Genomic DNA, 21,122 nt, shown 5'->3' with positions numbered 1-21,122 from the left:
AATTTGGACTTGTACATATAAAATTATCACTATGAACTTCTTTGGAGTTCCTTCTACTTGTATGCATTGGTTTGGAGTCCTGCTCCTGCACTCTTCAGAACTCAGCAAGGGTGCACTTAGTATAAGAACTTACTGTGAGTGTATACACTGTACATATATAGCAGGAATAATTGTCTGAATATGTGCACGTCCTAGTCTTTTACAGTATATGTTATTTGCATATTCCACTTCATTGTTATCATACATCAACTGTTTATTACTATGATTTATTCATTTTGCATAAATCAATTAGATGCTCAGTGCTGCTCATCAGTGACTGCCATGTGATTGTGTTTTGTTCACAGAGTGTCCCGCAACTGCTGGAAATTGGAAAGAAATTGATCTGTAAGCACAGAAGGAACAAGGTACAGTAAATGTAATGTAAAACATGTGACGGAGGTATTGGTTACCTGCCGTCCGACCCCTCTAATACTCACCTGCCTCTTAAACGACCCCTTCCCCACTGATACATCTCCAACCCAGATACCTCCCTGACCTTAATAACTCGGACACCAATCTGGAATGAATGGGCCACAGCAGCCATTTTATTAACATACAACATATAAATATATAACCATAAAACTCTTTAAATGATTAATTCCTTCCAGAGGTCCTTGAAGCCCCAAAAAACAAAATTATCCCACCGGAATGAGCCATCTTGCCTCCAGCCGTTGCCAGCCAGCTCGGAAGCACCACTGAATGGCCCCTTTTTAATTCCGCCACAACTGGGAGTCCAGCCCCAACCGTGGAGCACTCCCATCATCCTCGCCTGTGAATATAACCAACTTCAAGGACCCCGCCACCGACGCACAGACTTGACCCCTTAAGTTTGCGTAACCTTCCAAACACTCAAAGCCGTCTCGATACCTTCCTGTAATGCCAGACTCCACATATCCAAACTGACTGCATTTAAATGTACACCATCAGACCTCCAGAAAAAAACAACATCCTTCTCAAGCTCCCTAGGCCTCACTGCCACTGCCCCATTCCTGGCCATGAAGCGACCCATCACCCGATTCACCTTTACTCTCGCCCTATTCACCCCTTCCACCGATCTAGCACCCCTCCAAACCATCCTTGGAACAGTATCTGACTATACTGTCACTAACTTCGGAAACAAAGCCCACAACCTCAACAAATCAAAATTCCTGCAGTAATTCCCGAAATGGCCACGCTGTCAGATCATTGCCACCCACATGCAGCACTAACACATCAGGTGCCCTATCCTGCCTAACAAAATGGTGTACTTCAGGCAACACCCCACCCCATACCATGCCTCTGCGTCCCAACCACCTTACCACCACCTCTGACCGTGGAAAACGTAATTGCTGACCGTCCGGCCGAACTGCTGCCCACACAGCCCCCCAAAAAACGTAATTATGTCCAAGGATCCACACTAGGGCTGGTACCACACCTGAAATGAGAAAAAAACTGAGCAAAGAACAATACAACTGCCACGAAATCCCACTGCTACTGTAATGCTAACTCCGTAAATTAGAGTTGATTTAACCGGATATAGGACCTGAACCGACTCAACTCCCAACGCCCAATGTGTTTTATAATCTCATCCTCGAATCCCTACCGAGCCGCTTGTCGCTGTTCCGATCCTAAATGAATGGCTTGAGTAACCCGCCTGACCCAGCTCTAACCGATCTAAACATTTTGAAAAAAAAACTGCTGTAAACTGAAAACAGGACAGATACGACCCATAAGCATGCACTAACAACGGTAGAACCCCCCTCTTCAAATCTGTCCCATAATTTCACATACAGTGCAGTGGACACATTACACAATCTGGAATCTGGAACAGCACTACCTTACGCCCTCTTCCTTCCACATCCGTCTTTGAACGGCGGATAAAAAAATTCAACCATATCGTGGAACACATCTACAGGGAGTGCAGAATTATTAGGCAAGTTGTATTTTTGAGGATTAATTTTATTATTGAACAACAACCATGTTCTCAATGAACCCAAAAAAACTCATTAATATCAAAGCTGAATATTTTTGGAAGTAGTTTTTAGTTTGTTTTTAGTTTTAGCTATTTTAGGGGGATATCTGTGTGTGCAGGTGACTATTACTGTGCATAATTATTAGGCAACTTAACAAAAAACAAATATATACCCATTTCAATTATTTATTTTTACCATTGAAACCAATATAACATCTCAACATTCACAAATATACATTTCTGACATTCAAAAACAAAACAAAAACAAATCAGTGACCAATATAGCCACCTTTCTTTGCAAGGACACTCAAAAGCCTGCCATCCATGGATTCTGTCAGTGTTTTGATCTGTTCACCATCAACATTGCGTGCAGCAGCAACCACAGCCTCCCAGACACTGTTCAGAGAGGTGTACTGTTTTCCCTCCTTGTAAATCTCACATTTGATGATGGACCACAGGTTCTCAATGGGGTTCTGATCAGGTGAACAAGAGGCCATGTCATTAGATTTTCTTCTTTTATACCCTTTCTTGCCAGCCACGCTGTGGAGTACTTGGACGCGTGTGATGGAGCATTGTCCTGCATGAAAATCATGTTTTTCTTGAAGGATGCAGACTTCTTCCTGTACCACTGCTTGAAGAAGGTGTCTTCCAGAAACTGGCAGTAGGACTGGGAGTTGAGCTTGACTCCATCCTCAACCTGAAAAGGCCCCACAAGCTCATCTTTGATGATACCAGCCCAAACCAGTATTCCACCTCCACCTTGCTGGCGTCTGAGTCGGACTGGAGCTCTCTGCCCTTTACCAATCCAGCCACGGGCCCATCCATCTGGCCCATCAAGACTCACTCTCATTTCATCAGTCCATAAAACCTTAGAAAAATCAGTCTTGAGATATTTCTTGGCCCAGTCTTGACGTTTCAGCTTGTGTGTCTTGTTCAGTGGTGGTCGTCTTTCAGCCTTTCTTACCTTGGCCATGTCTGAGTATTGCACACCTTGTGCTTTTGGGCACTCCAGTGATGTTGCAGCTCTGAAATATGGCCAAACTGGTGGCAAGTGGCATCTTGGCAGCTGCACGCTTGACTTTTCTCAGTTCATGGGCAGTTATTTTGCGCCTTGGTTTTTCTACACGCTTCTTGCGACCCTGTTGACTATTTTGAATGAAACGCTTGATTGTTCGATGATCACGCTTCAGAAGCTTTGCAATTTTAAGAGTGCTGCATCCCTCTGCAAGATATCTCACTATTTTTGACTTTTCTGAGCCTGTCAAGTCCTTTTTTTAACCCATTTTGCCAAAGGAAAGGAAGTTGCCTAATAATTATGCACACCTAATATAGGGTGTTGATGTCATTAGACCACACCCCTTCTCATTACAGAGATGCACATCACCTAATATGCTTAATTGGTAGTAGGCTTTCGAGCCTATACAGCTTGGAGTAAGACAACATGCATAAAGAGGATGATGTGGTCAAAATACTCATTTGCCTAATAATTCTGCACTCCCTGTATGTCATCCCTAAGCAACCCTCCCAACCATCGGACAGACCAACTCCCCCAAGCGTAACGCCCCAAAAACACCAAAGAAAACGCTAGTCTAAATAAACGCTCCTCCGAAGGCGAACTGAAAACCCTCTTTAACTGTTCACCTAAACTCAAAAGCAACTTAAAAGGCACCGGCCTCCTACTATCTGCCTTCGCCCTTACCCGACGCCAACCTTTTAAAGCCCTCGTGACCAAAAAATACTTTGTCATCTTCCTCCACTTGAACCCAAAAGCCAACCCTGCTATGTAACTATTCATTTTTGCCACCGACCAACCTTCCGCTCTACAATGCCCTACAAACAGCAACAGCGGAACTTCCAACTCAACATTCCCAACCACCAGCCTACTACACCAATCTTCCTAGGAGCTCCATGCTTTTAAATATGTCGCCCACGTACCGGGCGCCAATGATGCCTGGCTGGAAGAGCCCTGCTACTGTCCCTCCAGAAGATCCCACAGACCACTCGGACACTCCCTCCCAAACTCTTCTGCCTATGGGGCCAGTGAATGAGAGAGCATCAGCAACACAGTTGTAGACCCCCGGCACATGCACCGCCACCACCCAAGCATTAATTGCTAAAAACCCTCCCCATAAGCATAATCCTGTACGCAAAATTGAGTTTCCTCAGGAGTGACTGAAGCTCACGCAATTTTATCTTTTTTTTAACCGAGTCGCCCTCGCTACCTCCCCCTTTAAATCCACCAACTTGTACCTCGGCAATCTACATGGTGAGCCATTTATATGGATACACCTTAATAAAATGGGAATGGTTGGTGATATTAACTTCCTGTTTGTGGCACATTAGTATATGTGAGGGGGGAAACTTTTCAAGATGGGTGGTGACCATGGTGGCCATTTTGAAGTCGGCCATTTTGAATCCAACTTTTGTTTTTTCAATAGGAAGAGGGTCATGTGACACATCAAACTTATTGGGAATTTCACAAGAAAAACAATGGTGTGCTTGGTTTTAACGTAACTTTATTCTTTCATGAGTTATTTACAAGTTTCTGACCACTTATAAAATGTGTTCAATGTGCTGCCCATTGTGTTGGATTGTCAATGCAACCCTCTTCTCCCACTCTTCACACACTGATAGCAACACCGCAGGAGAAATGCTAGCACAGGCTTCCAGTATCCGTAGTTTTAGGTGCTGCACATCTCGTATCTTCACAGCATAGACAATTGCCTTTAGATGACCCAAAAGATAAAAGTCTAAGGGGGTCAGATCGGGAGACCTTGGGGGCCATTCAACTGGCCCACGACGACCAATCCACTTTCCAGGAAACTGTTCATCTAGGAATGCTCGGACCTGACACCCATAATGTGGTGGTGCACCATCTTGCTGGAAAAACTCAGGGAACGTGCCAGCTTCAGTGCATAAAGAGGGAAACACATCATCATGTAGCAATTTTGCATATCCAGTGGCCTTGAGGTTTCCATTGATGAAGAATGGCCCCACTATCTTTGTACCCCATATACCACACCATACCATCAATTTTTTTGTTCCAACAGTCTTGGAGGGATCTATCCAAAGTGGGTTAGTGTCAGACCAATAGCGGTGGTTTTGTTTGTTAACTTCACCATCCACATAAAAGTTTGCCTCATCACTGAACAAAATCTTCTGCGTAAACTGAGGGTCCTGTTCCAATTTTTGTTTTGCCCATTCTGCAAATTCAGTGCGCCGATCTGGGTCATCCTCGTTGAGATGCTGCAGTAGCTGAAGTTTGTAAGGGTGCCATTTGTGAGTAGCTAATATCCGCCGAAGGGATGTTCGACTAATGCCACTCTCCAGTGACATGCGGCGAGTGCTACGCTGTGGGCTCTTGCTGAAGGAAGCTAGGACAGCCACTGATGTTTCTTCATTAGAGACAGATTTCATGCGTTCACATTTTGGCAAATCCAACACTGAACCAGTTTCACGAAACTTAGCAAGCAGTTTGCTAACTGTAGCATGGGAGATGGGTAGTCTCGTAGGGTGTCTTGCATTGAAATCTGCTGCAATGACCCGGTTACTGCGTTCACCAGACATCAACACAATTTCTATCCGCTCCTCACGTGTTAACCTCGGCGACATGTCAATGGCTGTAAACAAAGAGAAACTTGAAAAATAACTCATGAAAGAATAAAGTTACGTTAAAATCAAGCACACCATTGTTTTTCGTGTGAAATTCCCAATAAGTTTGATGTGTCACAAGACCCTCTTCCTATTGAAAAAACAAAAGTTGGATTCAAAATGGCCAACTTCAAAATGGCCGCCATGGTCACCACCCATCTTGAAAAGTTTCCCCCCTCACATATACTAATGTGCCACAAGCAGGAAGTTAATATCACCAACCATTCCCATTTTATTAAGGTGTATCCATATAAATGGCCCACCCTGTACATTCTATCCTAATCGTATCAATCACAATCCCCCAAAAACTAAATTCCAAGACCGGCCCTACCATCTTCTCCATTGCCAATGGGACTCCAAACGCCGCAAACAACATACCCAATGTATGCAACAATAGTGCACACACACTCGAATCCGGGGGACCGATACAAAGGAAATCGTCCAAGTAGTAAAAGATGGACTCACAACTAGACGAATCCACCACCGCCCATTCCAGAAACGAGCTAAACGCTTCAAAGTATGCACATGACAAGGAACAGCCCATTGGCAAACACTGATCCACAAAAAATCCCCCGTCCCAAAAGCACCCAAATGCAAACAATCCGGATGTACTGGCAACAACCTAAACGCCGCCTCGATGTCTGTCTTTGCTAGCAACGCCCCTCTCCCAAACTTCCTAACCCACGCAACTGCCGCGTCAAATGAGGTATAGACCACGAAACACAAGGCCGGTCATTGACCGACTATTCCTTTGGGAAAGATAGATGATGAATAAGTCGAAACCTATTCATCTCCTTCTTTGGAACCACCCCCAGTGGTGACACTTGCAAAAATGGGCCCGCCATCCTACCCAGCATGACCTCTTTTTTAAGTTGCTCTGCCACTACCTCCGGATATTCCCTGGCCGACCTCAAATTCCTTTTTAACAACACTGCATCCCCTGGAACAAACTGAATTTTAAAACCAAACTAAAACCCCTCCCACAACAAAGCCGCCTCCTCCTTTTCCGGGTAGCTATCTAGGAACGGCTCCATCCTTTCCAGACGGACACCCTTTGCCATTACTACCCCTCCCTTTTGGCTTTTTCCCATTAAGCACCGTGCAGCTCCATGGGATTCCCAACATATGGAGCATTCATGCTTAAACTTGCATTTAGCTCCAAATTTACAGTTCCCATCATTGAACAAGAAGCACAATCCCTTCGCGGACGCAGTGGCGACATTGGATTAACCCCCACCTCCTGATTCCCCTCGAAAGGAATGCCCCGACCTTATTGGCGCAGTCACCTTCAACCACAAAGCTATATGCTTGAGGTCCCACCTCATTTCTGGACGTACTGCTTTCCGCTGCTTGAACAGCTCGCCATAACGCAGCCACGCTACCCCCCTATACACCCGATACGCCTCCCCGAGTGCATCCAAATAACAAAACAGCACTAAACAGCACTCTGGCGCCTTCTCCCCTATCACACTTGCTAGTATCGTAAAAGCCTGTAACCAGTTTTGAAAAGTTTGTGTTATTAAGTGATATCTTCACTTCTCTTCTTCCTCTTTTTTACCCTCTTCGTTCCGCAACCTATCCAGGTTAAACTTTTCCGATGGGAGCAAAGAAAAAATCTCCACATATTCCCCTTTTCCAAATTCGTTCCCTTACCTTCTGTTTTAAATGGGCCCCCAACGGGCCCTCAAAGCACAGACATAAACCGTATTTTTCGCCCCATAAGACGCACTTTTTCTCCCCCCAAAATGGGGGGAAAATGCCCCTGCGTCTTATGGGGCGAATGCTGGCAGTTTTACATCGTAAGCTGCGATGTACGAGCGAGCAGGGAGGGACTGAAGGAGGAGCTGGAGCCGGCGGGGCAGTGCAGTCAATGTACTATAGCCCCACCGCTCCGGTATACAAATATAAAATGTCTTATTCAATTAATAGTTATTAAACATGCCCCCTCACTCCTAATAGTACCGTACATCCTAACCTCTTCAGTAGAATGCAGGCAGGCAGGCCGGGCGGGCGGCAGCGTAACTCCCTGATGTCACATGCCTGCGCCGCCTACTTTATGAATGAAGTAGGCGGCGCAGGCAAGTGACGTCAGTGAGTGACGCGCCGGCCGCCCGGCCTGCCTGCCTGCGTTGTACTGAAGCGGTTAGGATGTACGGTACTATTAGGAGTTGGGGGGCATGTGAAATCACTTTTAATTGAATAAGACATTTTATATTTGTATACTGGAGCGGCGGGGGGGGGATCTGTGGATGACATTTTTATGGGGGACATCTGTGGATGGCACAGTTATGGGGGTCTGTGGATGGCACTGTTATGGGCTGGGGGGTCTGTGGATGGCACTGTTATTGGCTGGGGGGGGTCTGTGGATGGCACATATATAACAGTGCCAGCCACAGATCCCCCCTCTAACAGTGCCATGCACAGATCCCCCTGTAACAGTGCCAGCCACATATCCCCCTGTAACAGTGCAAGCCACAGATCCCCCCATAACAGTGTCCGTCATCCACAGATCCCCCCATAACAGTGTCCGTCATCCACAGATCCCCCCATAACAGTGTCCGTCATCCACAGATCCCCCCATAACAGTGTCCGTCATCCACAGATCCCCCCATAACAGTGTCCGTCATCCACAGATCCCCCCATAACAGTGTCAGTCATCCACAGATCCCCCCATAACAGTGTCCATCATCCACAGATCCCCCCATAACAGTGTCCGTCATCCACAGATCCCGCCATAACAGTGTCCATCATCCACAGATCCCCCATAACAGTGTCCTTCACAGATCCCCAGTAATAGTGCCATCCACAGACCACCATTAGTTCCAAACCCACCAAAAGCACACCTTTTGGTTAAAAATATATTTTTTCTTATTTTCCTCCCCAAAAACCTAGGTGCGTCTTATGGGTCGGTGCAACTTATAGGGTGAAAAATACGGTACCTTACCTCTTGCTTTGTCATCCAACCGCACCGTTTCTTCATCTGTCACATCACCCGCCTGTGTTTGCACCAACGCCACATTACTCCCTATCCCTAACCTACTTCCCCTCACCATATTGGACCCTCCATGAGCCCCTGCCACCCCCCATGCCGGCAACAGGGACGATCCCCCCAATACCCCAACCCGCTAATAAGCCCGCTAAACCCCCCAACAGCTGCCCTAAACCCATAGCCAAATCTGCCGGGGGACCTCCGACCCCCCCCCCCTCATTACGCGCCGCTAACTGCGCTAAAGGTCCCCACAAAGTCTCACCTGGCTGCCTGGGTGCTGTGACCCCATCAGCCGAAGATCCTGAGTCCAGATGTCCACTCCCCTGTGGTGATCTTCCTGCTTCTGACCAAAACTCCTCCACATGCTGTCCCCTGGCTGCGCTCAAGCCAGGGACGTTAGAGCTGATCTCCTCCATGGCTTGTTCAGAGAGGGCGGAGCTTCCTCCTTGATGTAGCCTGGGTGATGGTGATGGGGGCCTTCTGCATGATGCCCCTTCTTCCCCTGGACTTGCCTCCCGACCTCTTGCTCACACTGGGGGGCACCTTCTTCCCCTGGACTTGGGAAGGTGCCCGCCATGCCTGGTCCAGCTCCAACGCCGCTCCCGGATGTAGGCCGAGGTGACCGAGCCCGACCACCTCATGGGTTCCGCCTACATGTCGGATTCCTTCCATGCAGAGGGGTGTGGGGGGACGTTTTCCCCGCTGCCTGCCGGCGTGAAGGGTCCTCTGAAGGGCTCCGTCTTCGACGCTGAGCCCGGAGGGGACTGTGGGCTGAAGCGCGCCAGAGGTCTGATCCGCCTCGGCCGAGTCGCAGAGGGCTGAGGCGATACTGATGCCCCCTCAAGAGCTGCTGCAGTTGGCCCCGAACCTCCGCTGCCGCCCTCAATTTCTTAATGGTGTCCTCCAGTTGCTCCATTACCGGTAAGTTCAGACCAAATTAGCGTGGCTTATCTCTTTTCTGAACTACTTAAAATGGCCCCTTTCTTCTCCCTGTCTCAACCTTTTAACCCCTCGTTCCCCACCCCTAAACTCAAATCAGCCAATCCCTATCCCCCAGGGTCTCTTTAAACCCACCCCTCTAATTAAACTAGCCTATCCCTAACCCCTGCGGTCTCCCTGAACCAAACCCCCAGTCATTTTGGCCTCCCCTAAAGGCTCTGCCCCCCAGTCTGGCCATAACTTTAAAGGGGTTATCCCATGATCAATGAAATAAAATAAAAATAAAAAAACAGACATCATCTAGTACATGTCAGTCTCTTTCTAACAAACTTAGAACCAGCCCGGTACCTCGCATGGATCCAGAAAGAGAAAACAGCAGGTGGCGCTATGCACATACTTTTTACTTGGTGGTTATGCAAAATGTTTTGCAGTTACAAAAGTATTCAGATCCAAGTGCTGGTTCCTGAATCCTGGCTGTGGGACAGCATCTGATCAGTTTAGCATTCATGGACTCCTTTAGCGAAATGGAATTGTCTCAAGAAAATCCTGTTACATTGTAAAAAAAAATACCCTGTAACTTGACTTCCAACATAAATGTGCTGTTTTCTTGCTATCTGCCAAGTGAACTGACTGTTAATGTATTTTTTGACCTTGCAGTTGGATAAAAGATTCAAATACTATGAAGCATTTGAAAAAGAATTGAGGGATTTTTTGGTAAGAAGAGCAAACCGCTATTATTAATTATTAGAATTAGGGCTGAGTTCACACTTCAGTTATTTGGTCAGTTATTTCCATCAGTAAGGCCTCATGCACACGACAGTGTTTTTTCACTGTCAGTGATTTGGCTTCAGTGGTCCGTGTCCGATTTTGCTTCAGTTGTGTTTCCTTGTGTCTTCCTTTTTTTTTGTCTGACAGGGGAAAAAAAAGAAAGGTTAATGAAAAGTTTAATTTTATTGCACCAAGGTCTTGTAGAAAAAAACAGACACAGACGCGGACACGGATGACATACCAGTTGTGCATCCGTTTTTTTGGACGGACCCATTGACTTGAATGGGTCCGTCCTCCGTTTTCCACTGACAAGAATAGGACAGGTTATATTTTTTTGACGGACTGGAATCACGGATCACGGACACAGAGAAAAAACGGAGGACTATCAGTTTTTTTTCACAGCTCCATAGAAATTAATGGGACCTCCGCTAAACTGTGAAAAATAACGGAACGGACGCGGATGCACACAACGGTCGTGTGCATGAGGCCTTATTGTGAGCCAAAACCAGTAGTGAAGCCTACTGAGAGATCAGGTGTAATGGAAAGATGTGCAAATGTTCCATGTTTTTGACCTGCACCTGGTTTTGGCTCACAAACACTGACCAAATAACTGAAGTGTGAACTCAGCCTAAGGCCTCATGCACACGACCGTTGTGTGCATCCGTGGCCGTTGTGCCGTTTTCCGTTTTTTTGGAAAAATCGGAAAATGCACCGTTTTGCAGCCGCATCTGTGATCCGTGTTTCCTGTCCGTCAAAAAAATATGACCTGTCCTATTTTTTTGACGGACAACGGTTCACGGACCCAATCAAGTCAATGGGTCCGTGAAAGAACACGGATGCACACAAGATTGGCATCCGCGTCCTTGATCTGTGGCCGTAGGTTACTTTCATACAGACGGATCCGAAGATCCGTCTGCATAAAAGCTTTTTCAGAGATGAGTTTTCACTTCATGAAAACTCATATCCGACAGTATATTCTAACACAGAGGCGTTCCCATAGTGATGGGGACGCTTCTAGTTAGAATATACTACGAACTGTGTACATGACTGCCCCCTGCTGCCTGGCAGCACCCGATCTCTTACAGGGGGCTGTGATCCGCACAATTAACCCCTCAGGTGCTGCACCTGAGGGGTTAATTGTGCATATCATAGCCCCCTATAAGAGATCAGGGGCTGCCAGGCAGCAGGGGGCAGACCCCCCTCCCTCCCCAGTTTTAATTTCATTGGTGGCCAGTGCGGCCCCCCCCCGGCCCCCCCTCCCTCTATTGTAATATCATTGGTGGCCAGTGTGCGGCCTCCACCGGCCCCCCCTCCCTCCCTTTATTGTATTATCATTGGTGGCCAGTGTGCGGCCCCCCCGGCCCCCCCTCCCTCCCTTGTATTATCATTGGTGGCCAGTGTGCGGCCCCCCGGCCCCCCCCCCCTCCCTCTATTGTATTATCATTGGTGGCCAGTGTGCGGCCCCCCCGGCCCCCCCTCTATTGTATTAATATCATTGGTGGCCAGTGTGCGGCCTCCCCTCTCCCCCCCCCTTCCCCCCCGATCATTGGTGGCAGCGGAGAGTTCCGATCGGAGTCCCAGTTTAATCGCTCTGGGGCTCCGATCGGTAATGATGGCAACCAGGACGCTACTGCAGGCCTGGTTGCCATGGTTACTTAGCAATATTACAATATTAGAAGCATCATACTTACCTGCTGCGCTGTCTGTGACCGGCCGGGAGCTCCTCCAGTAGGAGGAGCTCCCGGGCGGTCACAGACAGCGTAGCAGGTAAGTATGATGCTTGTAATATTGTAATATTGCTAAGTAACCATGGCAACCAGGCCTGCAGTAGCGTCCTGGTTGCCATCGTTACCGATTGGAGCCCCAGAGCGATTAAACTGGGACTCCGATCGGAACTCTCCGCTGCCACCAATGATCGGGGGGGGAGGCCGCAACTGGCCACTAATGATATTACAATAGAGGGAGGGAGGGGGGCTGGGGGGCCGCACACAGGCCACCAATGATAATACAATAAAGGGAGGGAGGGGGGGTCGGGGGAGGCCGGACACTGGCCACCAATGATATTACAATAGAGGGAGGGAGGGGGGGCCAGGGGTGGGGGCCGCACACTGGCCACCAATGATATTCAAACTGGGGAGGGAGGGGGGTCTGCCCCCTGCTGCCTGGCAGCCCCTGATCTCTTACAGGGGGCTATGATATGCAAAATTAACCCCTCAGGTGCAGTACCTGAGGGGTTAATTGTGCGGATCACAGCCCCCTGTAAGAGATCGGGTGCTGCCAGGCAGCAGGGGGCAGTCATGTACACAGTTCGTAGTATATTCTAACTAGAAGCGTCCCCATCACTATGGGAACGCCTCTGTGTTAGAATATACTGTCGGATATGAGTTTCACGATCTAATTCATATCCGACAGTATATTCTAACATAGAGGCATTCCCATGGTGATGGGGACGCTTCAAGTTAAAATATACCATTGGATTGGAGAAAACTCTGATCCGATGGTATAATAGGGACTCCTGACTTTACATTGAAAGTCAATGGAGGACGGATCCGTTTGAAATTTCACCAAATTGTGTCAACGTCAAACGGATCCGTCCCCATTGACTTGCATTGTAATTCAGGACGGATCCGTTTGGCTCCGCACGGCCAGGCGGACACCAAAACGACTTTTTTTTCATGTCCGTGGATCCTCCAAAAATCAAGGAAGACCAACGGACGAAAAAACGGTCACGGATCACGGACCAACGGAACCCCGTTTTGCGGATCGTGAAAAAATACGGTCGTGTGCATGAGGCCTAAGCAGCACATTTATATTTTAATCTTTTTATGGAAAACTGTATTGAAAACTGTATTGAATCCTCTATTATCTATAAATCCAAAATTACTTTTTGGGCTCTGTTGTTATTTCTGTTTCTTCAGGCTTTAGTTGTTTTTGACTGTCAGAATAGATAGAAAGGTTCAGTACTGCATTCAGCACAAAAGAAATTCTGATACCTGACTAAGTCTTGTCTGACCCATTATAACTCAATGGAGAAAGAAACAGGTTCTGCCCAATGAGTTATCGCTGATCACAGACTTTACCCCCAGTATCTGTTGTTTAAAACGTCAATATAATCACTTTAAATTGAGAAGCCATACCGGTATGTATTAATACATTATTGAGGGATGACCATACACATTAGCCACTTGTTGACCAAACAAGCTATTTCACCTAGTGCCCCATGTATGCTCGGCCATGGGCGTAGGAAGCGGGGGGGGACGGGGGGGACGGATCCCCCCCAGGAAATAATGCGGGGGGGACAGGTTTGGTCAAATCCCCCCCAGCGGCAGTGCGTGCGGCGGCGGGGCAGGCACTGAGATGAGCGCTTCCATTGTGGAAGTAAAGCGCTCATCTCCATAGTGATCTGACTGTTTGTATCGCCGTCCTCAGGACAGCGATACAAACAGAAGGCTGCAGAGGAGCAGGGCAGGGAGGTGTGTCCCTTTCGTGTTCCTCTGATAGGCTGCCGGCACTACTAGGCCGGCAGCCTATCAGAGGCCGGTGCAGGCGGCGCGAAGACGTCATCGCGCCGCCTGAGCCGTACAGCGCTGGAGTCGGGACACAGGCCGGAAGAGTCCTGCATAGCATCGCTCCAAAGAGGTAAGTATAAGTGTTAATTATTTTTTTACTGGCACATAATGGGGGGCCCTATTACTGGCACATGTTGGGGGGGGCCTGTTATTACTGGCACATAATGGGGGGGCCTGGTTGTTACTGGCACATAATGGGGGGCCTGGTTATTACTGGCACATAATAGGGGGGGCCTGGTTATTACTGGCACATAATGGGGGGCCTGGTTATTACTGGCACATAATGGGGGGCCTGGTTATTGCTGGCACATGATTGGGGGGGGCCCTGTTATTGCTGGCACATGATTGGGGGGGGGCCTGTTATTACTGGCACATAATGGGGGGGGGCCCTGTTATTCCTGGCACATGATTGGGGGGGGCCCTGATATTACTGGCACATGATTGGGGGGGGGCTGTTATTACTGGCACATGATTGGGAGGGGCCCTGTTATTACTGGCACATGATTGGGGGGGCCCTGTTATTACTGGCACATGATTGGGGGGGGCCTGTTATTACTGGCACATGATTGGGGGGGGCCTGTTATTACTGGCACATGATTGGGGGGGGCCCTGTTATTACTGGCACATGATTGGGGGGGCCTCTGTTATTACTGGCACATGATTGAGGGGGCCCTGTTATTACTGGCACATGATTGGGGGGGGCCCTGTTATTACTGGCACATGATTGGGGGGGGCCTGTTATTACTGGCACATGATTGGGGGGCCCTGTTATTACTGGCACATGATTGAGGGGGGGCTGTTATTACTGGCTGATGAGAGGTGCTGGGGGGCTGATGAGAGGCACTGGGGACTGCTGGAGAGGCACTGGGGGCTGCTATGAGGCATGGGGCTCTTATCTGAGGTCTGATTGGAGGTCATTCATATTGGGGTCTGAGCTGAGGTGTGATCTGAGGTTTTATTAACATTGGGGATCTTATTGGGGCTGTTAGCTGAGGTCTGATTAACATTGGGGGTCTGATTGGTGGTCTGACCTGAGGTGTAATGAAAAATATTTTTTTCTTATTGTGCCCACTTCCAGCACGGAGCCCAGAGCACTGATCCGGAGCAGCTTGGAGAAAAAGGCCTCACAGTCTCCCACACTCCTTCTGCCCGGCCAAGCCAGCACCCCTGAGTCTTCAGAACTGTAAGTATATACCCGGCGAGCAAAAATGCTGTCCCCCCCAGATTTTTGGGGGTTCCTACACCCATGTGCTCGGCTTGGCCAAGAATCCATATGTTCTAAACAAAGAGGAGAAAAAGCAGCTGCCAGACTCCTCTGGTGGATCTCCTTGAGAAAGAAAGGATCAGGCAAGTTGAAATCCAACTGCCTCTGGCACTCCAGCTGTTGTGAAACTACAACTCCCAGCATACTCCATTCACTTCAGTGGGAGTTGTGCGAACAGCCAAGCTAGTGTGCATGCTGGGAGTCGTAGTTTGACCACAGCTGGAATGTCGAAGGTTGCTGATCCCTGCCTTAGATGGTCGTCTGGTCCCGCCAAAATTACTGGGTTTGACTGATGTACATCTATGTATGCCCAGCATAAATTGTAAAGTGAATTTGGATTTAAAGATGACCTTTTATCCCTCCTGACGGGTCTGGTTACCCAACAACTGTGGAACACATTTATGACTGGGTGTTATCATTTCTCTTCATCCATTGGGTGTATCTCTACACAGTCTGGCGCTGTCAGCAAGGATTGGACAGTGTCAATGTGCAGGGACACACCCACAACTGGTAACACCCAGTTATCTATTTATACAATTCAATGAGGAATAACAGAGGAACGGTGGACTGTACTGTAGTTACAAACATTAGATTCTCCAGAATTGTTATTTAATAGGAACTACAATTGCAGCGTTTACTAAGACAGACGTGTCGTGAGAGGTGAGAGGTCCTCTTTAACCTTATGACTAGCGCACTTTTCAATGTAGTGAGATTTCTAGATTTGATATATGTTACTTTGTAACGATGAATGACGTATTTCTTTCCCTTGGCAGGGATGTGCTGGCTGTTCTGTTGACAAGATACTTGGTGCAGAAGAGATACTAGTAAGTGACTAAGGGTGGTTCACATATGCGTTGTATATTCCAGTATACTGTTCCGTTATAACAGGGTTATAATGGAATATAACGGAATTTAAGGACGGAATGCAAAACAGAAGCCTTTAGAGGCATTCCATTTTGATCCATCCTAATATGGGCACAAATAACGGTTCCGTCTTGTTCTGTAATGTAAGATGGAAAAATAAGTCCTGCCGAGGGATACTTGTAAAATATCTATTATCTGTTTGTCCTTGAAGTAGGCCTAATTGGTTTAGGACAGGGATGGCCAACCTGTGGCTCTCCAGCTGTTAGCAGGGATGGCCAACCTGAGGGCCTCCAGCTGTTGCAAAACTACAACTCACAGCATGCCCAGAGTGCCTACAGCAGGACATGGTGGGAGTTGTAGTTTTACAACAGCTGGAGAGCCACAGGTTGGCCATGCCTGGCCTATAGCTATTAGGGCATGCTGGGAGTTGTAGTTTTGCAACAGCTGAAGGGCCACAGGTTGAACATCCCTGGTTTACGACATGAAAATTGGGAATTTTACTTATTTGTTGCACTTATATAGCGCTGAGCTTTACAGACATCATCACTCACTGTCCCCAGTGGAGCTTACAATCTACATTCCCTATCAGTATGCCTAGGGCAGTGGTGGTGAACCTATGGCATGGGTACCAGAGGCAGCACTCAGAGCCCTCTCTGTGGGCACCCATACCCTGGAAAAAGTCTATGGTGTACCAATATGCCTTAGACGATTCCTGCCTTTCATCAGCGCAGGGCGAACTATGAACGGCATAGGCAGAGCACAGAATGTAGACAGGTTATTATAGTTACAAGATAAAGTACAGTCGTGGTCAAAAGTTTTGAGAATTACATAAATATTGGAAATTGGAAAAGTTGCTGCTTAAGTTTTTATAATAGCAATTTGCATATACTCCAGAATGTTATGAAGAGTGATCAGATGACTTGCATAGTCCTTCTTTGCCATGAAAATTAACTTAATCCCAAAAAAAACTTTCCACTGCATTTCATTGCTGTCATTAAAGGACCTGCTGAGATCATTTCAGTAATCGTCTTGTTAACTCAGGTGAGAATGTTGACGAGCACAAGGCTGGAGATCATTATGTCAGGCTGATTGGGTTAAAATGGCAGACTTGACATGTTAAAAGGAGGGTGATGCTTGAAATCATTGTTCTTCCATTGTTAACCATGGTGACCTGCAAAGAAATGCGTGCAGCCATCATTGCGTTGCATAAAAATGGCTTCACAGGCAAGGATAATGTGGCTACTAAGATTGCACCTCAATTAACAATTTATAGGATCATCAAGAACTTCAAGGAAAGAGGTTCAATTCTTGTTAAGAAAGCTTCAGGGCGTCCAAGAAAGTCCAGCAAGCGCCAGGATCGTCTCCTAAAGAGGATTCAGCTGCGGGATGGGAGTGCCACCAGTGCAAAGCTTGCTCAGGAATGGCAGCAGGCAGGTGTGAGCGCATGTGCACGCACAGTGAGGCGAAGACTTTTGGAAGATGGCCTGGTGTCAAGAAGGGCAGCAAGGAAGCCACTTCTCTCCAAAAAAAACATCAGGGACAGATTGATCTTCTGCAGAAAGTATGGTGAATGGACTGCTGAGGACTGGGGCAAAGTCATATTCTCCGATGAAGCCTCTTTCCGATTGTTTGGGGCATCTGGAAAAAGGCTTGTCCGGAGAAGAAAAGGTGAGCGCTACCATCAGTCCTGTGTCATGCCAACAGTAAAGCATCCTGAGACCATTCATGTGTGGGGTTGCTTCTCATCCAAGGGAGTGGACTCACTCACAATTTTGCCCAAAAACACAGCCATGAATAAAGAATGGTACCAAAACACCCTCCAACAGCAACTTCTTCCAACAATCCAACAACAGTTTGGTGAAGAACAATGCATTTTCCAGCACGATGGAGCACCGTGCCATAAGGCAAAAGTGATGACTAAGTGGCTCGCGGACCAAAACGTTGACATTTTAGGTCCATGGCCTGGAAACTCCCCAGTTCTTAATCCCATTGAGAACTTGTGGTCAATCCTCAAGAGGCGGGTGGACAAACAAAAACCCACTAATTTTGACAAACTCCAAGAAGTGATTATGAAAGAATGGGTTGATATCAGTCAGGATTGGCCCAGAAGTTGATTGAGAGCATGCCCAGTCTAATTGCAGTGGTCCTGTAAAAGAAGTGCCAACACTGCAAATACTGACTCTTTGCATAAATGTCATGTAATTGTTGATAAAAGCCTTTGAAACGTATGAAGTGCGTGTAATTATATTTCACTACATCACAGAAACAACTGAAACAAAGATCTAAAAGCAGTTTAGCAGCAAACTTTGTGAAAACTAAAATTTTTGTCATTCTCAAAACTTTTGGCCACGACTGTACATGGAAGATATATTATGTTGGACTGTAGTATTCAGGGTAAATTGCTGTGTTGGCACTTTGCGATAAATAAGTGGGTTTTGGGTTGCAGTTTGGGCACTCGGTCTCTAAAAGGTTTGCCATCACTGGCCTAGGGTAGGGGAGGAAACCCACGCAATCACGGGGAGAACATACAAACTCCATGCAGATGTTGTCCTTACTCAGATTCAAATCCAGGACCCCAGAGCTGCAATGCACCAGTGCTAACCACTGAACCACTATGCTGCCCATTTTCTTAAAGGGAATTTGCCACTACAATTCATAGACAGATGTTTCGGGGTGCTTGCCCCTCATCGGTACAGAGTAGGATTCTGGATGGCTGGGGTTGGTGCTTTGGATGCATTGGCCAGCACCCTGAAACAACTGCCTATGGATTTATCTCTGGCTTGGCTATTTTCCCTTGTTATGTCCAAAGGCTTGTTAAAAAAAGTTGGATTTTGACTCTGATAGGGAGCCACTTCCCCAATCTGGCGCTGCAAGGCAGTCCTCTTTCCTTGGGAAACACCTCTTTGCATATTGTTATCCCACAGAGCAATAAGAGCTAATAAGTCAGAGCCAGAGCCAATACGTCTCCATAAGTCTCTCTGCAGAGGTCAGGATGGAGTAGATAAGCAGTGATATTACCTATTGTGAATGGTGGATCCTGTATTCTTTAAATACATAGGTGATATCTGTCATGGTACTCCTGACAGTAATGATAAGCAGATAACAGAAGTAAAGTGATCTGTACAGACCAAGAAGTGGTGCCTATTTTTAGGATTAGTGGCCAGTGTGAAAACTGAAGTATTTTAGGATTATTAAAAAAAAAAAATTGATATTAACATGTTATGAGTTATGACAATTAAAAATAAGCACCAGATATTCTTTAAAAAATATGTCTAATATAAAAACATGAATTAAAAACAACAGTAAAACACCTCTCACAAACACAATTTAAAACAAGTCACAAGACATGAAATAACATACACTTGGTAACATCATACCCGAAGCACATTATACAGTAAGCTTACAACTTGCTTACTAGGGCAGCACAGTGGCTCAGTGGTTAGCACTGGTGCCTTGCAGCGCTGGGGTCCTGAGCTCAAATCTGACCAAGGACAACACCTGCATGGAGTTGTATGTTGGTGTATGCTGAAAATAAATTATGTTGACTGCATTTTTACTCAAATAAAAACTAATATAAAGTGAATGCTAATGTATATGTAGCTACATAAAGAGCCCTGGTCTTATAAGAAACAAAGCCTATGGCTAGGGCCACAGGGAAGTCGTACGACATTGCTATGATTGGCAATGGAGTCACAGTACGACATTCCGTGACAGATGTGACAATTGCAGATAATCCAACACTGCTGGAATTTTGGTCGCAATCTGCATGTGACTTTGCCATCAGGGACCACAGTGTAAGTTGTGTGTGACATAGGACGTCCCTGTGACCTGGCCATGTTGTGTACAGCCAGATTGCAGCTCTAAAGTAGCCACGAGACAGCAAGTTGCAGACAAGTTGCCTGAATTCTTTTTGGTGCATGACTTTTCTGAGAAACATGTCGCTTTTAACAGCTATGTTGAAAAAGTTCTAAAAAATGTTATGAAGCTTGAATGTGAATAGGCAAAATAAAAATAAATTCATGTGCTCAGGGCTACAATTGGCCCAGTCCTCAAGGTGTTAAAAATAATGTTGTGAATTTCAGTCTTATATTTATTTTAGGGACATCTTGGAGCTGCAGTTGGCAGTGTTGTCGGAATGTCAGTTGAAATAATTGGGGAAATTATTGTAAGTTTTTGTTATAATTGCTTTATATTTGACTGTTTAGTTTGAAGTCAGAGACAATTTAGAAGATAAACAGGAAACAGGAGCGTACACAGGAAACAGGAACGTACATAGGAAACAGGAGTGTACATAGGAAACAGGAGTGTACATAGGAAACAGGGGCGTACACAGGAAACAGGGGCGTACACAGGAAACAGGGGCGTACACAGGAAACAGGGGCGTACACAGGAAACAGGGGCGTAAACAGGAGCGTACACAGGAAACAGGAGCGTACACAGGAAACAGGAGCGTACACAGGAAACAGGAGCGTACACAGGAAACAGGAGCGTACACAGGAAACAGGAGCGTACACAGGAAACAGGAGCGTACACAGGAAACAGGAGCGTACACAGGAAACAGGAGGGTACACAGGAAACAGGAGGGTACACAGGAAACAGGAGGGTACACAGGAAACAGGAGCGTACACAGGAAACAGGGGCGTACACAGGAAACAGGGGTGTACACAGGAAACAGGGGTGTACACAGGAAACAGGAGCGTACACAGGAAACAGGGGCGTACACAGGAAACAGGAGCGTACACAGGAAACAGGAGCGTACACAGGAAACAGGAGCGTACACAGGAAACAGGAGCGTAAACAGCAAGCAGGAGGGTACATAGGAAATAGTGTTTTAGGCAGGAAACAGGAGCAAAAAAATGGTAAATAGAAGTATACACAGGAAACAAGAAAGTACACATAAAATAGGAGAGTACACAGGAAACAGGAGTGTACATAGGAAACAGAAGCAAACAGGGGTAGAGCCTGCAGTTGAAAATCAAATAGCAAGAAACACATTTTTTATGTCACAAATAATCAAAGAGGACTTGTAACTTGTTTTTCTGCACAACCTCCTCTCTTCTTTGCAGTCATACTGTGGCACAAAGAAAC

General features: G+C 46.8%; 2 long non-coding RNA genes across 2 annotated transcripts in view; both read left to right on the top strand.

Moving 5' to 3' along the window:
• Positions 1-21,122, top strand: part of LOC120978667 — a 526,087-nt gene that overhangs the window by 433,356 nt on the left and 71,609 nt on the right. The gene's annotated exons all lie outside the window — the stretch shown is intronic.
• Positions 355-20,199, top strand: LOC120978669. Its single transcript, XR_005774161.1, has 3 exons — positions 355-404; positions 10,227-10,283; positions 20,134-20,199. It is a non-coding gene; the product is annotated as an uncharacterized LOC120978669 (long non-coding RNA).

This window comes from Bufo bufo, chromosome 9 (assembly GCF_905171765.1).
Source record: "Bufo bufo chromosome 9, aBufBuf1.1, whole genome shotgun sequence".
Taxonomy (NCBI): Eukaryota; Metazoa; Chordata; class Amphibia; order Anura; family Bufonidae; genus Bufo; species Bufo bufo.
The sequence above is the reverse complement of the archived record's forward strand: the minus strand, read 5'-3'. Positions and strand labels throughout refer to the sequence as shown.